At 41.3% G+C, this 18596-nt stretch overlaps 1 long non-coding RNA gene across 2 annotated transcripts; it reads left to right on the top strand.

Moving 5' to 3' along the window:
• The first annotated feature begins 305 nt into the window (after positions 1 to 305).
• Positions 306 to 13085, top strand: LOC144306389 (uncharacterized). Of its 2 annotated transcripts, none has more exons than XR_013373456.1 (4): positions 306 to 426; positions 4754 to 4917; positions 5385 to 5501; positions 12830 to 13085. It is a non-coding gene; the product is annotated as an uncharacterized LOC144306389 (long non-coding RNA). The 2 variants fall into 2 exon arrangements; XR_013373455.1 differs by lacking the exon at positions 12830 to 13085 and adding an exon at positions 7925 to 11218.
• The last annotated feature ends 5511 nt before the right edge of the window (positions 13086 to 18596 follow it).

Raw genomic sequence — 18596 nt, 5'->3', positions numbered from 1 at the left:
GCTCTGCCACACAATTAAAAAGATGCAACCATTGCCTGTTCAGTTAGCAGCCTTCTTGCTGTCGCTGCACCTGTGCAGGGGACCCTGGGGGCTTCCCATCCTTGTAGTCATGATCCCGCACAGTGAGCTATGGGTTATGCTAGCGTGCCCCACCTTGGGTTCATGTACATTTACTTGATGTGTGGGGGAATGAGAGAGTGCCGTGCTGACTTGCAAGGTGAACATCAGCTCATTAAGCTTGCCAAGAATTGGACACTCCGTGAAGATTAATTACGGGCTCTGCCTTTTATGTGTTTGGCAGACATCTCTGTTGCTCTGCGAAGTTAATGCAAATAATTAAAGCCAACCGGTCCTCTGTGTGGGGGCCACTGCAGCAGGTGGCCTGCTCCCCACCGCATGTACACACTTCAGGACACACTTCACCAGGTGAGCCCAGCAAACAGGAAAGGACAAAAGGAGAAAGTGAGGAGTGGGACCAGGGGCGGGGACTCCTGAGTGGGGAAAGAGTGTCACTCCCTGTCCCAGCTGGGGCCCTTGTGACTCTCTTGCACACCCTGTCCTGCTCCTGCCAAAACACCAGCGGAACCTCAGATGTGTTTTTATGACTTGGCAGGGTGAATTCAGTGAGAGAAATACTTCCCACAAACCCTGCTGCCTTGAATTCAAATTGATTTCTTTCTGCTGTGCTACTATTTAATTAACTCAACATAGACTCCAGTCCACGGAGAAGTGAAACATGAGTGTTTGGTGGGGGGTTGGGGAGGGTGGGTAGCAGGATTCAAACCACTCAAAACCGACCAATATCAATGAGGGCATATTTGGGGCTGGCTGATAGGATGGGATAGCATGTATTTTTAATTTTGTTGTTTTATTTAGTAAAGTGGGCATTCTTGTCCACATGGGCTATTTTTTTAAATGCCTGGAAAAACTTGTTTAAAGCATGATGGTTAGATTCCAACACTAGCCCACAAAAGCTGGTTTAACTCACATAACGCACACTGCAGAGCTGGTTCATTGGTCTGCTGGACACACGTCCCACATCCCTTCTTTGTCCTGGGGGCAGCCTCCGAACTCTGAGGACGGGTAGCACAGCTCATCTGTCCCTACTGGTCTGACACACATTCTGGATGCAAATGAATTCAATGGATCAAATACAGTGTACATGCCTTTCATTCATTCTTCTTGGAGCACACAGCTAGTGCTGGCTACATCCGACAAGATGAGGATACTGAGATGAATAAACCAGAGTTCTTGCCTCAAAGGAGCTCACAGTTTGGTGATAATGGTCGAAGAGTAAAACCAGCTATTCCAGGGCAGTGTGAACCTTCTGTGCTCAGGGTCTGTTCAAGATGCTTTGGGGACTCAGTGGGGATTGTGTCTGTGGAGATTATCCTGGTCAGAGAGGGGAAATCAAAGTGGGGAGCAGGGCAATGACAGCCAAACAGCAGATCTTTAGTGGGGGCACCTACTAACCTACTAACATAATCATTTAAGCGGCTGTGAGTTTACGAAACAGTTTACATACATTCAGATTGATTGAATCCCCACAACAACTGCCAAAGGCAGAATTTGTATTTCTCATCCTCCAGTTTGTTTAGCAAACATTAATTGAATTCCTACCATGTGCCAGGTGCTGTAGGAGGCTCTGGGGAAAGCAGCGAACAGAGTCGGTCCCTGCCTATGGGAGTTTACCCTCTGGTAGGAGGCCAAGTTACGCACACTGGTGACTTCCTTGTGATCATAGAACTGGTCGGTGAGGCAACAGCTAGTACCATGTCTTCTGTGCTGTTGGATTTTTCCATCTTGTTACTCAACTATCCAACCAAGGACACATTCCTCTGACACATTCCTCAGCATCCCCCAAATAAGTCTGATTATTCTATTTATAGCATTAACGCTAATGCACTGATGTTGTCACTAGATACATAGTAATGGGAGATTTTCAGGAATGCTTAACCTAAGGAAGATTTCAGATTCTAGAACACCAGTTTACATGAATGGAAGAGGTGGGAGAAATTAAGTCATTGTGGACAAAAGGGAGTATTTCTTCTTACACTCTATTATTGAAGCCTTGAAAGGGACTGATTGAACCAGCCTACAGTATGCCTTGATATAGCTCATCCTATCTAAGACTGTTGTCTCATATTTTTAATAATTCCAGAAACTTTCAGGATATGTTAAGTCATTTTTATTTTGGGGGTTGATACATAGGTGAGGTTGGGATAATGGGTTTACTTTGCCTTTATTGGAGCTCCACACAAAGTGGTACACTGATAGATGCCCATCAAGTGGCTGTCCAGAAAAAAGCGTGCACATAAATTTATTATAAGTTTTTACTGATATAAAGGATATATAGCACGTAATTTACAAATTATAAAATATAAAGCACTCTTTAAAATTTTTTTAAATTCCAGCATAATTAACATGCAGCATATTAGTTTCAGGTGTGCAATACAGTGATTTAACAATTCTACACTTGAGTCAGTGCTCATCCTAATCAATGTCCTCTTAACCTCCTTCACCTATTTCCCCCTCCCCCAACCCCCTCCCAACATCATTTGTTGAGGAGACTTTTTCCCATTGCCTATTCTTGCCTCCTTTGTCAGAGATTAATTGACCAAATAATCACGGGCTTATTTCTGGCTTTCTATTTTATTCTATTGATCCATGTATCTATTTTTGTGCCAGTACCAAACTGTTTTGATTACCATAGCTTTTTAGTATATCTTGAAATCTGGGATTGTGATACCTATAGTTTTGTTCTTCTTTTTCAAGACTGCTTTGGCTGTTCAAAGTCTTTTGTGGTTCCATACATATTTTAGGATTGTTTGTTCTCGTTTTGTGAAAAATGCTGTTGGTATTTTGATAGAGATTGCATATTTTGATAGAGATTGCGTTAAATCTGTACATTGCTTTGAGTAATATGGATATTTTGACAATATTTGTTCTTCCAATCCATGACTATGCAATGTCTTTCTATTTCTTTACATTGTCTTGAATTTCCTTCATCAGTGTTGTATAGTTTTCTAAGTACAGGTCTTTCGTCTCTTTAGTTAAATTTATTTCTGGGTATTTTATTATTTTTGGTGCAATTGCAAATAGGATTGTTTTCTTAATTTCTCTTTCTTGCTGCTTCATTTTTAGATATAGAAATGCAGTGGATTTCTGTACTTTACATTGATTTTTTGTATCCTGTAACTTCACTGAATTCATTTATCTGTTCTAGTGTTTTTTTGATGGAGTCTTTAGGGTTTTCTATATATAGTATCATGTCATTTGTAAACAGCAAGAGTTTTACTTCTTCCTTACCAATTTGGATGCCTTTTATTTCTTTTTGTTGTCTGACTGTTGTGGCTAGGGCTTCCAGTACTACATTGAATAAAAGTAGTGAGAGTGGACATTCTTGTCTTGTTCTTGACCTTAGGGGAAAAACTCTTAGTTTTTCACCATTGAATATGAGTTGGCTGTGGGTTTTTCACATAAGTCCTTTATTATGTTGAGGTATGGTCCCTCTAAATCTGCTTTGTTGAGGGTTTTTTTTTTTTATCATGAATGGATGTTGTACTTTATCAAACGCTTTTCTGCATCTATTGAAATGGTCATGAGGTTTTATCCTTGCTCTTGCTGATAAAATATATAGCATTCTTTATTGTAAATTCCATATTTGATACAGAATGATAATTAATACAGAATGTATTTCTGCTGGACTTTTGTATCCACAGCAACCTTTGATCACAAGGAGACCATAATCTGAGAAAATTAGACTACAAATAAATGTTAGATTACTATCCAGTTCAGCACAGTCACTTAAAGCATTGACAAATGAATGTAATCTAAACATGAAAGTTGGTGGGTCTTTTTGTTTATTTTGAATGAGACAAAAGGGAGAAAATGAAGACCTAAGTAAGAAACTCCTTCTTTCATCAATATGTGACTTCTTCACTGAATCAGATCTTAAATACTAGAAGAATATTTCCTCAGTTTTTTGTTATTCACAATGTGGCAGCTACAGATGTGACACGTACTTTTGTTTAATCTACATCACTAAAATCTTCTCCTTCTCCTTCTTAAGTCTAGACAGGCAACAAAAAAGATAACTCAAGCCCTGATGTGTAGTGTTTGCCAATTTCTGTGGTGTAATTATTCCCGCTATGGTTGATTTCATGCTCCTAACATGACATCCCTGAGCACAGAGATGTGCAGCAGCATCTCATTATGTAGTGTTTCCACAATACAGGTGCTATGGTAGAAAATAAGCTTGAGAGCATAGATAATAGCAAAATGTTATAACATAATTAGGAGCGATGAATTTTGAGGATGTATTACCTTTACTTTGAATATAATTTAGGTGTAAGCTTATATAATTTTTAAATAATGGCTGTATTTAACAGCTGGCTTGCAAAAATCCTGAAAATGTTAACAACTGGTTCTTAAGAGCAGGTACAAAGCAGCCCCAGCACACCCCTACCCCATACCACTCCCCTTTATGTGGGAAAGATTAGTTTCTTCTCATAAATGTTGTGACATTTGGCTGCTGAAGTGGAACCTATAAACACGTGCTCAGTGGGATATGTCATGTTGAATGAATGAAAACACTTGGAAGAATATCTATTTGCTATAATCAGAGAGCATGCTCTTGGGTTTTTGGTGTTTTTTTTTTTTTTTACAAGATCATACAATCAGATGTAGAATAACTATATTTGAACTCGCAAATACCATACTTATTGCAATCCGTCCTGTTTCTCTGCTGCAGCGTGATTTTCTACCATTCCTCTGATGGCACAGCTTGCATGTGGAAACCAGGCCCTCACCATGTGATCCTACCTTGTTCAGTTTGGAAAATAACTCATAAGAAAGCTAATTAAAAAAAAAAAAAACAGCAGTTTCCTTAAGGCCCCAGATGGAATGTCTTCTCAGGTGAGCACTTGCTAATTGGCTAGCAGGGGTCTCGTCTTTGGGGATTTGTCTCACCAGCTGCCACAGGTTGTTTATACCAGGAGATGCTCACCTTTATCCCTGCAATTAATAAGGAGTAGAGTCTTCCAGTTCTTGCTTTGATTCTTGAAGGCCAAACAACTTACCCCTCACGTCTGCTCCTGTCTAAGATGTTCTTCCTCTGTGAGTGATCTGTTTAGGGGTTCAGAGAGTCAGCGACAGAAGGCAAGCCTGGTGCTGTATTGAAGTCACTGCTCTGCAAGCACAGAAGGCAGCCATCCATCAGATGACCAGGGACACACTGCATGAGAGCGCTCCTTTGGCATCCATCCACCTTCATTTATCCTCACTCGCCCAGCGGCTGATTAATGAGTACCAAGTGCCTACCTGAAATCTGAGCAGTGTGAATTTTCAAATAGTTCCAAACTTTCATTGATGTTTTCTTACAGAAGCAAAGCATATTCATTGCAGAAGAAAATAATGAAATACAGATCAGTGAAAACAAAAGAGAAACATCCATAATTCACCCTATCAAAGATATCCATTGTCATCTTCCAGACTCTTTGGTGAGTATATAACATGGTTGCAAAATTGGGACCACACCCAATATAATGCTTTTTAATTTAAAATCATATAGTGAAGAAAAGGTTTTCATTTTAACAAAGCTTTTACGCTGGTCCTGAGAGGGAGACAAAATGTCCCATTAGACTCGTTGTAATAGAGGGAAATAAAATTCCACCCCATGGAAATCCAGTGCTGGAATAGAAGAAACCAAAAGACTGGTGCCAGCCCTTTTGTCTGGAATATGCTATCCCTGGGACAAGGGAATCTGAGCCTTGGAATCTTGTCACTGGTTTTTTGTTTTGTTTTGTTTTGTTTTTTTGAGTGTGATGTCCTTTGAATTAGAATCTTTAATTTTGGAAATTGGATTACTGTTAATAAATGCATTTTTCTGTAATTATTTCCTTTAGTTTACTCAGTTAGTGATAAAAATATTTTTTAAATGTGAGCTTAAGTTACCTGTGTTGAGAGGAAATGGAGAAAAGAGCTTTAGTGTACTCTGTGTCTAAAATAGAGGAATAAACAATAAAACAAAATAAAATAAGCAGCATTTTGCTTGTACCCTGGCAGGTGGAGCCAAGATCAGACTCTTCCACCCAGGCCACTGTCCATTCTGATGTTGGAGGCTTACAGTGACACTCATTTTTTGTCACTGAGCAAGCCCCTGAAATGCTTAAGATTTGCCTCTGAGCCCAACCGCAGATAAACGTGATAAAAAGAGGGTGGCAGCCTGAGGTGGGGGGAATGGGAAGCCAGAGAGAGTGGATGGATGGAACTGGCATCTGGATGAGGTCTGCACCCCCACTTCTGTTCTTTTCTCTGGGTGATCACATTCCACACCCACTGGGGGCTTTAGCTCTGACACCCTCTCCCCTGAGCTCCAGACTTTCAAGGCCAACTTCTTACTGAACAGATCTATGGATGTCCTGCCTTCTCTCTTTACACTTGAGGTGTCTAAAGCTGAAAAACTAGAGGTGACACCCTTCCTCATTCCTACTCCTTTTCCTGTGTTCTTGGGAACAATGTTTCCACCCCTCAAGCTGATTGGGGCTGTCCCCTGACTATCCCTACCATCTCCCTCTTCCAGCCCACACTGCCACTGACTTGATCCAGACCCTCGTTATGGCTTTCCTGCATTGCCACTGTACCCCTCCTTTGCTGTCCACATCCTGGCCCTCTGCCCTTCCCCTTCCCCAACCAGCGTTGTTACTGTGATCTCTCTACACCCTTCCTATTGCAGGTGGGATCCCTGGACCAGCAGCACCAGCATCACCTGGAAGCTTGTTAGAAATGCAGAATCTAGGGGCACTGGGGTGGCTCAGTTAGTTAAGTGGCTGACTCTTGATTTCAGCTGGAATCATGAGCTCAGGGTCCTGGGATCAAGCCCCACGTTGAGTTCTACTCTGGGCCTGGAGCCTGCTGGAGATTCTCTCCTTCTGCTCTTCTCCCTTCTTGTGCATGCATACTCTGTCTCTAAAAAAAAAAGAAATGCAGAATCTCAGGACTCATATTCTCTATCAGTAAGGATCCAGTCTAGACAGAAGGCACCATTAATTTGAATATTTTCAATTAATTTGAAATTTTAGTATAATACATGAGTGAAAGGACAAATAAGTGTATGCATCCACACAGTGGAAACTCACTTAGGAAACAGCATGAATGAATGGCAAAGGCATGAGGCTGAGTGAAAGACTCAAATCTCAAAAGGTTATACATAGTATGATTCCATATTTGTAACATTCAAGAAAAGACAAAACTCTAAGGGGCAAAGTTCAGTGATTGCCAAGGGCTGGAAGGAGGGGGAGAGTTGACTACAAAGGCGCAGCAGGAGGGAACTTTTTGAGCTGTGGAACATGCTCTGTATTCTGATTGTGATGGTGGGTAGACTTGTTCATACATGTGTTAACACTCATAGAACCAAAAAAAGACAACCAAACAGAAAAGAAAACCAAAGAAAGCCAAGTGAACTGTGGGTAAAATTTAAAATCACAATTCACTAATTAAAAAAATTAATAATGATAGTAATGAGTTATAAACCATGGAGTAAAATGGAAACCATGAGTTCATATTGATACAAGTAAGTGAACTAAATGTATCTTTCCCCCAACACTTCCTAATGACAAAGGGAAGAAGATGAACTTTATGGTGGAGAAGAAGCCTGGATGACCCACCTGAATGGAAGGATTAACATTAACACCATCAGCGATGAATGGAGCTGGGTCATTTGTTGTCTGACAGACCCAACATGAAGACAATAGTGTGATGTGGGCAGCACACTCGGCTGAACACTCTGCTCTCGCCATCTTGAAATTCTTAATATTTCTAAATAAGAGGTCTTATTTTCATTTCATTTCATTTTGCACTGAGCCTTGAAAATAATGTAGCTGGTTCTGCACATGGCCTCATTTTTGTGATATTCCTGCCATAGGTATAACCCTGGACTTGATCCTGATGAAACATCAGACAAACCCAAATCAATTGGAGATTCTTATAAAATTAATTGCCTGTACTCTTCAGTGGCAAGGCATGGATGGAAGTCCCTGAAGGACTGGGGAACTATTCCATGTGGAAGGAGACTAATGAAGAAGCAACCACAAGTCTGGACACCATACGGGATCCTTTGGTTATAAAGGATGTGGTGGAAACAGTTGGTGAAACTTGCTTGGGGTCTAAGGTCCGACCTTAGATAGTGGCACTGCATCAATGTTATTTTGCCCATCTTGATGGCTGCAGTATGGTTGTGTGGGAGGATGTTCTTGTTGGAGGACTTCCAAACTCAATTATTTAAGGGTGATGGTGCACCATGTTGACAACTTATTCTCAAGTAGTTTGAGAAAAGAAATTCCTTGTATTTTTTCTGCAACTCGCCATTAGGTTTGAGATGGTTTCAAATAAGAAAGCATGATGATGGGATAGAGTTGGGGGAGAAGAAGGACCTCTCTGATAAGGTTACATGTGATCACAGACCTGAAAGAAATGGCGGACCAAGTATCAGGGTATCTGAAGGAAGAGCATTCTTGGATGAGGGAAAAGAATGTGTAGAGGCTTTGAGGAGGGGGATGACTTGAGTGTTTCAGGAACCTCACTAGGAGGCCAGTGAAATTGCTGTAGAGTGATAGTGTGAGAAAGTGGCAAGTGGTGAGGCCACTAAGGTAATGGGAACCAAATCAAAATTCCGAAAGGGATTTGGAGTTTTGTTTTTTTTCTGTGCTGGGGTACACTGGGGGAGGGGTGGTCATAACCTCATTTATGTTTTATAAGGATCACTCTGGCTACTGTGTATAGAGCAGCAAGATTGGAAGCAAGGAGTTTGGAGACTTTGGGAATATTTCACTCTCAGATAGATATATGGGCTGCAGGAGTCTCTAGAAAGGCTTTGAAGAGCCACTACCTGGGCCACAAACACTGCACTGGCATCATTTAGCCCCAGCAGCAGCAGAGCCATCCGACTTCTTCTATCTCTCATGCCCGTCTTCCCTTGGAGGCCTGCCAAGAGGGTCCAGCACAGAAGCTGCTCGCCAAAGGGCAGCTCTGATCATGACTTGTCAGGAAAGTTGAGAAGCCAGCTGGATGAATTTTTAATCTAATTTTTCAATTATTTGGCACAAGTGCTGAAGTGTCCTTTTAAATTAATTATCATAGAACCAAAGACAAGCTTAGGGAGAAATACTGTAACTGTCAGATCTGGTCTCCTTCCCCAGAGCTGCATGACACCACAAACACTATTGTCCTGTGTAGAGGGACTTCAAATGAAAGGTCTTGAGGTTTTACCTGGTTCTAACTAATGAAGAAACCTGTGTATTGACTCCTGATTTTTGAACCCATAAAGGACCTTAGAGGGAAATGATTCCATTTCCCTCTTTTTCTGGACCCACAAGATGAGTGACAATTTATAGCTTGCTTAGTTTGGTTTTGCCCCAAACTTGCCCTCAATTGTCATAAAGTCTCAGTGGAAAAACCAAAGAACCTGGATTTGTGTCTCAAGAACTATGTTCATCATGATTTGAAATCACATGTTCATTGTGATGAACATAGCTCAGACCTATGTCCAAATCTTTCTCTCCTTGGAACCCCCAGTGATTTCAAGGACATATCTAAAAGACAATTTGATGTCTCCTTTGTGTTTGTTTTATCTGCAAAATGATTCTTTTCAAACATAAAAATACACTTATAAGTGTTAGATTTAAAGCACACCTTTTAAAATCCAAGAACAGGCTCATACTCAAAGAGCAACATTTAAAAATGTTTTTCCCCTACCTTAGATATACATATATCTATTTTTTATATCCATTTTTAAAATATTTTATTTATTTATTCGAGAGTGAGACAGAGCATGAGAAGGGAGGGAGAGGCAGAGGGACAGAGAGAGAAGTAGACTCTCTGCTGAGCAGGGAGCCCTACATGGGGCTCGATCCCAGGACCCTGAGCTCATGACCTGAACTGAAGTCTGATGCTTAACTGGCTGAGCCACCCCGGCATCCCAAAACATATCTATTTTAAAGTGCATTTCAAATGTGATCCTAAGCCTCAGAGAATTAATCCCCAGTTTACAAAGCAGCAAGCAGCATGATTAGTTGATGATCTGTTCTAGGATGGAGACAAAGCCAGTGACTTTGGCAATTGAGGCAAGTGGTTAGAGTTGAGTGAATTCCAGGTCAGGATTCAGGCTGATGCTCTGCCAAACAGATCTTGCCACGGATTTTGTTGGCTTGATAATCACTGAACTGGCCCTTACTTGGCCCAAGGTGCCTGTTCTTATATTCACTGAGTATGATTAGCTTCAAATTTTGTTCGGAGAGATTTACACCATTCCAAGGGTAGAGATGAAAATATGATCTTCCTTAATCACTTTTTAGGATTATAATTCTGGGGCAGATAAAACATTTCATTCTAAAAATGCTACCGAAAGAGCTCAGCCTTAAAAGAAAAGCGCTGCCACGGATTTAACCTTTCAAACAATTTGCAGAAGACATGAAGCATGGTACAATGCTTTCATCTGTCAGATTTGTAGACGCCCTTTCAAAATCATTGGCATTTTCTGTGACCACAACTTATCTTTTGCTCTGATTTCCTGACAACCATTCATGGGTCTACTTATTTGGGACACACACTTCCGATACTTTTTTTCCTGCCTTAATAGACTGAACAAGAAAGCTCAGAACCTCTGGGTCTCGAGTGTACAAGCCGTGTGACTTTAAGGTTCTATGCCTGTTAATATTCTCAGCTATTTAATTCTTATTTGTGGGTCTATTCTCTGTTATGGGCTGAATTGTGTCTTTCCCTCAAAATCTCTAGTGAAGATCTAATGCCTCAGTATCTCAAATTGTGACTGGTAAGGCTTGTGGTGGTAAGGTCTTTAATGGGGTAACTAAGTTCAAATAAAGTTTTTAGCAAAGGCTCTAGCCCCGTGTAACTGGAGTCCTTATAAGAAGAGGAAGTTTCTACACAGACACACATGGAGGGAAGACCACATGAGGACCTAGGGAGAAGACAGCTGTCTGAGAGAAACCTCAGAGAAAACCCACTCTGCTGACACCTTGACTTGGATTTCGAGCCTCCAGAATTGTGAGAAAATAAATATCTGTTATTTGAGCCACCCAGCCTGGTACATAACTCTGTTGTGGCTGTCCTAACAAAGTAATCTAGATTTTGGTATTGGGGACTGAAGCTGCTATAACAAATACCAAAAAAAAAAAAAAAAAAAAAAAAATTGGAAGTGGCTTTGGACTTGTGGCTTTGGACTTGGATAACGAGTAGAGGCTAGAAGAATTTTGAGGTACATGTTAGAAAAACCTAGATTGCCTTGAAGAGACTGGTGGTAGAAATACGGATATCCAAAGTGATTCTGTTGAGGACTCAGATGGAAATGCAGAGTATGTTATCAGGCACTGGGAAGGCCATCCTTGTCATGAAATGAACTTGGCTGACTTGGGCTCTAGAGTTTTATGGAAGGCAGAACTTGTACGTAATACACTTGGATATTTAGCTGAGGAGATTTCTAGACAGGGTGTTGAAGGTGTGGCTTGGTTGCTCCTGGCTACTTATGGTAACATGTGAAAAGAGAGGGAAATTTAAGAAGGAATTGTTTAGCAAAGAGGATCTGGAACTTGAAGATTTGGAAGGCTCTGAGCCTACCCATGCACTGCCTTGTATCTGATAGGGTGGCTGTGGGGGCTGAATGCGATAGGGTACACATGCCGTAGTACTTTACAAACTGCAAACTGTTACACAAAGACAAGATGCTAGGATGTTATTATTGCCTTAGTGGTTTTATAGCTTCCTCACGGGGTAGAGGGAGAGGAATATGTCAGTGTGGTTATTTTTTTCATTTGGGGTATTTGAAGTCTGGAGAGAAGTAATTTATACAATAATATCATCAGCTCACAGAACCTGGATTAGGTTGGAATCTTCAAAGGCTCCGTCCACCATTCTTTCCAATTCAACTTCCTGTCCTACTACAGACTTGTGGACTTCCAGCAAATCAGATCAACAAGCAATTAATTACACACCCTAACCAGCACACGGCTAGAACCATTGAAGAAAACAAAGTAAGCAGGAGGCTTGTCTCCATGTCATCCAGAAAGCAAAAAATAAATACATGTTTCAGCTAACAGACCACATAGTGATGTTGGGGTGATAAATTTCCAGTTTTCCACATTCATTAATTGGTTAACCTATAAAAGCAGGTTGGCTGGGATGAGCACTGGGTGTCATGCTATATGTTGGCAAATTGAACTCCAAAAAAAAAAAAAAAAAAAAAAAAGGCAGGGGTATCCCTGGGTGGCTCAGCGGTTTGGCGCCTGCCTTTGGCCCAGGGCGCGATCCTGGGGTCCCGGGATCAAGTCCCTTGTCAGGCTCCTGGCACGGAGCCTGCTTCTCCCTCTGCCTGTGTCTCTGCATCTCTCTCTCTCCTCTCTCTGTGTGTTTATCATGAATAAATAAATAAATCTTAAAAAAAATTCTAATATGCTCTCCTTTGGAAAGGGTTGAGCATATTAAAAAAAAAAAAAAAAAGCAGGTTGGCTATCTCCATAACATTTTTTTGGAAAAATAATAAACACAGGTTAGATTCAGAGTTCTAAAAGCTTTTATTATTTTTTTGTTCATTTGCCAGAGATGCAATTTTTCCCTCCTTATAACTTCTATAATTGCCTTGGAAGGAAAAGGTTTTCAAATCAGAGGCTGACATCATAGTCTGCAGCTCCTGCCAAGCCTAAAAGGTTACAATGGGGGAATATTTGTGAAGTTGGTCACTGATTTAATGAAAAATGGTCCCTAACATGAAGATGTTCTCAGGAAGAGTAAAACCATTTTGCGGATCCTGTTTTTGCAGTTGTGAAGCGGTCTAGAAGCCTCAGTGGTGATGTTCCCTGCAAGAAGCTCCGAGTATGGGAGTTCCTTTCGAGCACCCCATTCAACCTCACCATTGCTTTTGTAGCGAAACCATGTTTGCTGGAACACAGGTGTTAAAATTCTGTCTTCTTTTACACAGAGGTAAAAGCTTTTGCAAGATCATAGCAAGGGTATTAATATTAATAATAATAGTAATAAGGATAAGAAGGCAAAGGAGGCGAGGTGGGAAAAAGTTGAAGGACAACCCAGCAATACAAAGCAAATCAACAATACAATACAAAGCAATACAATACAAATCAAATCAGCCCTTCTCATCCTGTTGACAATTCACCAGTTGCACAAACACTTCTTGCCAGTATCTATATGGGTTATGCCAACTGACTAATCTTAATGGGAAATAATGCTTTTTATAAACCCTTTCTAATAAATCTGCTTTCAAGCAGAAGATCCTCAGATATGCTGACCCCCTCATATAGTTCTGAGAGGTGATATAGAGATGGAATCATAATCCCATCAATGATAATCCCATGGTGAATTATTTTGTGAAGAGTAGAATCTTTTTTTCCTATTTGAAGACTCTACCACTCACTTTTGATGTTTCAGTTTGGATTTCCATGTATTTGGTTGTCCCAAAGTAGGAGCCCTAAACTGACATATGACCATCTGTTGTGATCACAGGGCCCATCTCCATTCATGCTGCTCCCAAAGTACAGGACAGTGATATGCCTCTGATTGTCTCCAGAAAGGCCACTTTAAATGTGTTTGGCTATGCCACCAGACAGCATGGCACACACATCCTTGGGATCACAGATATTGGGGAAAGAAGAGCTACTTCCCCCAAAAAAGATTTGTTGGCATCTCAGCTCATGATCCCTCTCTTCTTTTCTCTGTCTGAATCCTGAAACTTAAAACAAGGTTTACTATTTAGCCATTCCTCGAGTAAATTGCAAAGACCCTACCATACCTTTGGGCTTCCATTTTTCTGTTTGACATCCTTATTTATCTAGTTCCATCTGTGCCTATATTCTACTGAGGCTGCATGTGTGAGGGAGGGAGGGAGGGAGAGAGAGAGAGAGAGAGAGAGAGAGAGAGAGAGAGAAGTGTGTGTGCATGCATGAGTGCACATGTGTACCCACATGTATCTGTGAATGTGATGTTTGTGTGTTTCTCTGTATCCCTTTCCATTCCTCCCCTAAATGGCCATACCAAGATCGCCTCCCTACTCCTACAATACAAAGCAAATACTGAAGCTAGTGAGAGTATCTATATATGGAGCTTATTATGTGTCAGGCAACTCATTCTCTTTATATATTTTAACTAATTTAATCATCATAATAACCCTATCAAGCTGGTGCTATTAGCCCCTTTTTACATAAAAGGCACTGATACAGAAACTCTTGCAAATAAATCCAGGGAAATGAAATAAACTGTCCCTGAAATGCACTCTGTCTTTAGGCCCCCGCGTTTTAGTGTGCGTGAGTGTGGGTGTGAGATATGTGCAGACAGAGAGACAGACAGAGAATAGAGAGTACCTATGCAAGAAGGTTTGGACAAAGTCCTGTAAATAATAATTCCTCTTTCTACTCCACTGGACACTTCCTAGGTCTTCATTAGCCTGAGTTACCTTTCCTTCCTTCCTCTAACCCATTCGACCAGAAGGGACAACAGTGCCGAGCTAATCTGTTCACAGAGCATAGGACAGCCTTGGCACCCAGTAATCAATCACGTGAAAGTGTTCCTGACACTTCTCTTCCCAGACTCAAGACTGAAACTTGGCAGGCTGGTTGCTGCCTGGCGAGCCACAGGTCTCCACGGTACATGACTGCCACCTAGAGCTCACACATAGGAACAGATTCTGGATGCAGCAAAACCGAGAACAAAGAAAACCAAAAAGTGACCCCAAATCTGTCCTAAAGCAAGATAATTTGGTCTGATCAGCTTTTAGATAAATCATATAATAGGTCCTAAAATTAAATTCCTTTGCTCAAGATGTCACATTTCTGAAAAGTGTGCTCTCATCCAATAAAATTGTTAAAATTAAAAAAGCTCAAGTTTGGCCGCTTTCAAAATAAGGAAGAAGGGGAAAGAGAGACAGAGACAGAGGGAGATAACATGCTTCAAAAAACAAGCCTTTGTGTTTGTGTCCATCATCATCATCATCATCATCTCACAGCTGAACAAATTGAAGACCCAAAAGGTATCGGATTTCTCTTGGTTCCATAGCTGGTAAGTGGTGCTGGCAAGATTGGAATGCAGGTTTTGTCTGGTCTTTTATTCCAAAATGAACTAATCACATAGAAGCAATATAAAACTTAAAATTTCTTCCCAAAACATGGTGGGCGGCCTTTCAACTGCTTCCCTGGCTCCCGCCACACTCCCAGGAGGGATATGCCAGTGTGCTGTTCTGTTCAAAGATCACCAGTTAAGACCTGGTGGATTTGAGGTCGGCTCCCCGGGAGGGTTGGCTTTGCACTGCTCTGTGTGCACCCTCCCCCAGCAGCACACACCTGTCAGATGGTGGCTGACTTGGGGGGGGTGGAATCTGTGATGGGAGAATGGGTGAAGAGGCCCATATACAAGGGAAATGGCCACAGAAAAGGCCCCACTAACACCCTGTTCAAAAGCACCTCTTCTCAACCTGGCAGGCAGGAGGAAGTTGTCCTTCAGAAGAGGAGCTGTGACCCAGATGGAGGCCTGACAGGAAGGGGAGTGTCCTCAGGCAAGGACTTTGTGGTGTATCTTGTGCCATGGACCCCTCTGGGAAGTCTGTGGACCCATCCATAGAAGAACACTTCCAAATACATAAAAAGAAGCACACAGGATTGTAAAGGAAACCAATTTTGAGTAAAGAAGTTATTAAATTCTTTTAAAGTGTGCGATTTTGTATTGCATCTGTGTCTCAGTCTGCTAGGGCGGCCGTAACAAAATCCCACAGGCTCAAACAACAGACACGAATTGCTTGAAGTCCTGAAGTCCTGAAGTCCGGGAAGAAGCTGACAGCAGCTTCCATTGTGGGGGAAGGCCTGCCTCCAGGCTTGCAGATGGCTGCCTTTGCCATATCCTCACATGGTAGAGAGAGCTCTGGTGTCTCTTCTTCTTTTTAAAAAGATTTTATTTATTTATTCATGAGAGACACAGAGAGAGGCAGAGACATAGGCAGAGGGAGTCGCAGGGAGCCTGATGTGGGACTTGATCTCAGGACCCCGGAATCACAACCTGAGCCAAAGGCAGACACTCAACCTCTGAGCCACCCAGGTGCCCCTGTTCTCATTTTTAAGGACACCGGTCTTATCATGAGGGCTCCACCTTTATGACTTCATCTAAATCTAATCACCTCCCCAAAGCCCCACCTTCTAATACCATCACTTTAACGGTTAGAACTTCAACATAGAAATTTGGAGTGTGTGTGTGGGGGGGACACAAACAGTTCATAACAGTGTTAACTTCTTATTGATGCTTTAAACAACAAGCCAGAGGCAGACCTATTACCACCATACTTGTGAAGAGGTAATGAATATAATTGATACTTTGAGATATTTGTCACAACGTAATGTGATATGAAAATGTTGGTGATTTCCACTCGTGACAATGTCATAGGCACTTAGTAAAAATAAATATATATATATATATTTTCCATCCATATTCAAAGATGCTGGAATTTCATCCATGGACCTCAGTTAATAAGCATCTACTTTCAAGTATCTCTGCAAATTCACTGGCTTGTATTCACTGGAGTGAGGGGTTGAGGAACATCTAAAACTTGCTACATTAAATAGCCCTTTACAAGTGTGTCCAGAGAGGCGCCTGTGATGTGTAGGGAGGACACTGGGGCAGGCATTCGCACCACAAGCCATCACCGCACCCAGTATTTTTCTTTCCCCAACCCTATCATCTTTCTAAAATGGAAAACATGAGTCCATTGTAGGGTCTAAGTTCAGTGTTCTTGTTCTCTGGCTTTGGATGATCCTGTGAAAGATATTATTAACAGGTCTAGTTGACCTTTTGGTCCTAAAGCACTGACCTCAATAGGGAGTTCCTTTTTTTTTTCTTTTTAAAGATTATTTATTTATTTATTCATGAGAGACATAGAGAGAGAGAGAGGCACAGACATAGGCAGAGGGAGAAGCAGGCTCCATGTTGGGAGCCCAATGTGGGACTCGATCCCGGGAGTCCAGGATCATGCCCTAGGCCAAAGGCAGGCGCTAAACCGCTGAGCCACCCAGGGATCCCCTAGTTCTTTTTTTTTTTTTTTTTTTAAGATTTATTTATTTTTTATTTTAGAGAGCACATGCACAAGTGTAGCAGAGAGACAGAGGGAGAGAGAGAAGGACAAGCAGACTCCCCACTGAGTGGGGATCCCGATGTGGTGCTCGATCTCAGGACCCTGAGATCATGACCTGATCTGAAACCAAGAATCGGATGCTTAACTGACTGAGCCCTCCAAGGATCCTGGAAGTTCTTAATTTCATTTCCTTCCTGGGAATACTAGGGAATCCACAGATCTGTGTTCCTTAGAGAAAATGGCTTATGTTTCTAGTGTTTAAGGCCAAAAAGAACCCTTTTGTAAGTAAAGTACAAATAAAAAGCAGGGAGAGGTGGAATCAGTTGGAAGGTTGTCAGCTCTCAATAGAAATATCTTTGTAAATTGAATGCAAATGTTCATGAGTAATTTCAATATCTAAACTCATTAAAGATGTATCAAAAGATTCTTTCTTCCCCTTAGGGAAAACCTTTGGCCAATTCTAGAGCAAATATCACGAAGCCATTCCTTTTGGGTCTCTCCTATAATCACCGTATCCAGGAATACGTTTTAGTTGTTCTTTCTAATCATAAAGGAAAACATCCCATGTTGCTTTTTTATTGATTTGTTTGTTTATTTATTTATTTATTTTTCCATGTTGCTTTATTTAGACACTTCCTCTCCCTTCGAGTTATCAGCATTATTGGTCCTTGTTCAACATATACTTGAGTAGAGGCTCAAGTAAGTCCTCCAGTCTGTGTAGGTTTGAGTGTGTTGTGCTTAGATGGCCACATTGTGGCTTTTCTGCAACAGGTCAAGGGAGGACTCTGTCAGGGGGAGGAAAGCAGCCTCCTGGCTACAGGCCAGCTCAGAAAGCTGACTCCCCATGGTCAACTCTCCAAAGCCAAGCTCAGTGGTAATGGGGTGGGGAGGACTACGGAGAACACAGGCAAGCAGATGGTGGAAGGAGGAAGGAAGGGAAGGGCAGCTTATGGAATTCATTTGGAGTTTTAAAAAAGTTAGTTACACAGATGATTCCTTATGAAAAGGGAAATTCTCAATATGACTCAGACATACTTGCTCATTTCCCCAATTTCATCGTGCTACAAAAAAAAAAAAAAAAAAAAAAGCCAACGAGATTTTTAAGAACAAATGGGCCACATGCAGTGGACACCCTGGACATGGTGCTCAGCTCTTTCCAGCGTTAGATTCCTGCCACTAAGAGAGACCATGAAATCCCCCAAAGGAAGTAAGAGTGTTTCCTGATGAAAAGACTCCTTGCTTTTTAAGTGTCTTTATTGTGTTTAAATGATAGACACTAAAATAATTTGGACTGAGTAAATGAAGACTAGATTATAGGATATAAAATTTTTTTATAATTTAAACATTTCATTTTGGCAAATACCCTTTTGGTATATTTTTATGCAAATCAAAACATAGCATACCTTTTTATGTAACTCATATTGTTCAACATTACATTACGTACATTTCTCACGATGACCTGCCA

This window comes from Canis aureus, chromosome 37 (assembly GCF_053574225.1).
Source record: "Canis aureus isolate CA01 chromosome 37, VMU_Caureus_v.1.0, whole genome shotgun sequence".
NCBI classification, from domain to species: Eukaryota; Metazoa; Chordata; class Mammalia; order Carnivora; family Canidae; genus Canis; species Canis aureus.
Note: the sequence above shows the minus strand (reverse complement) of the source record. Positions and strands in the feature narration are given on the sequence as shown.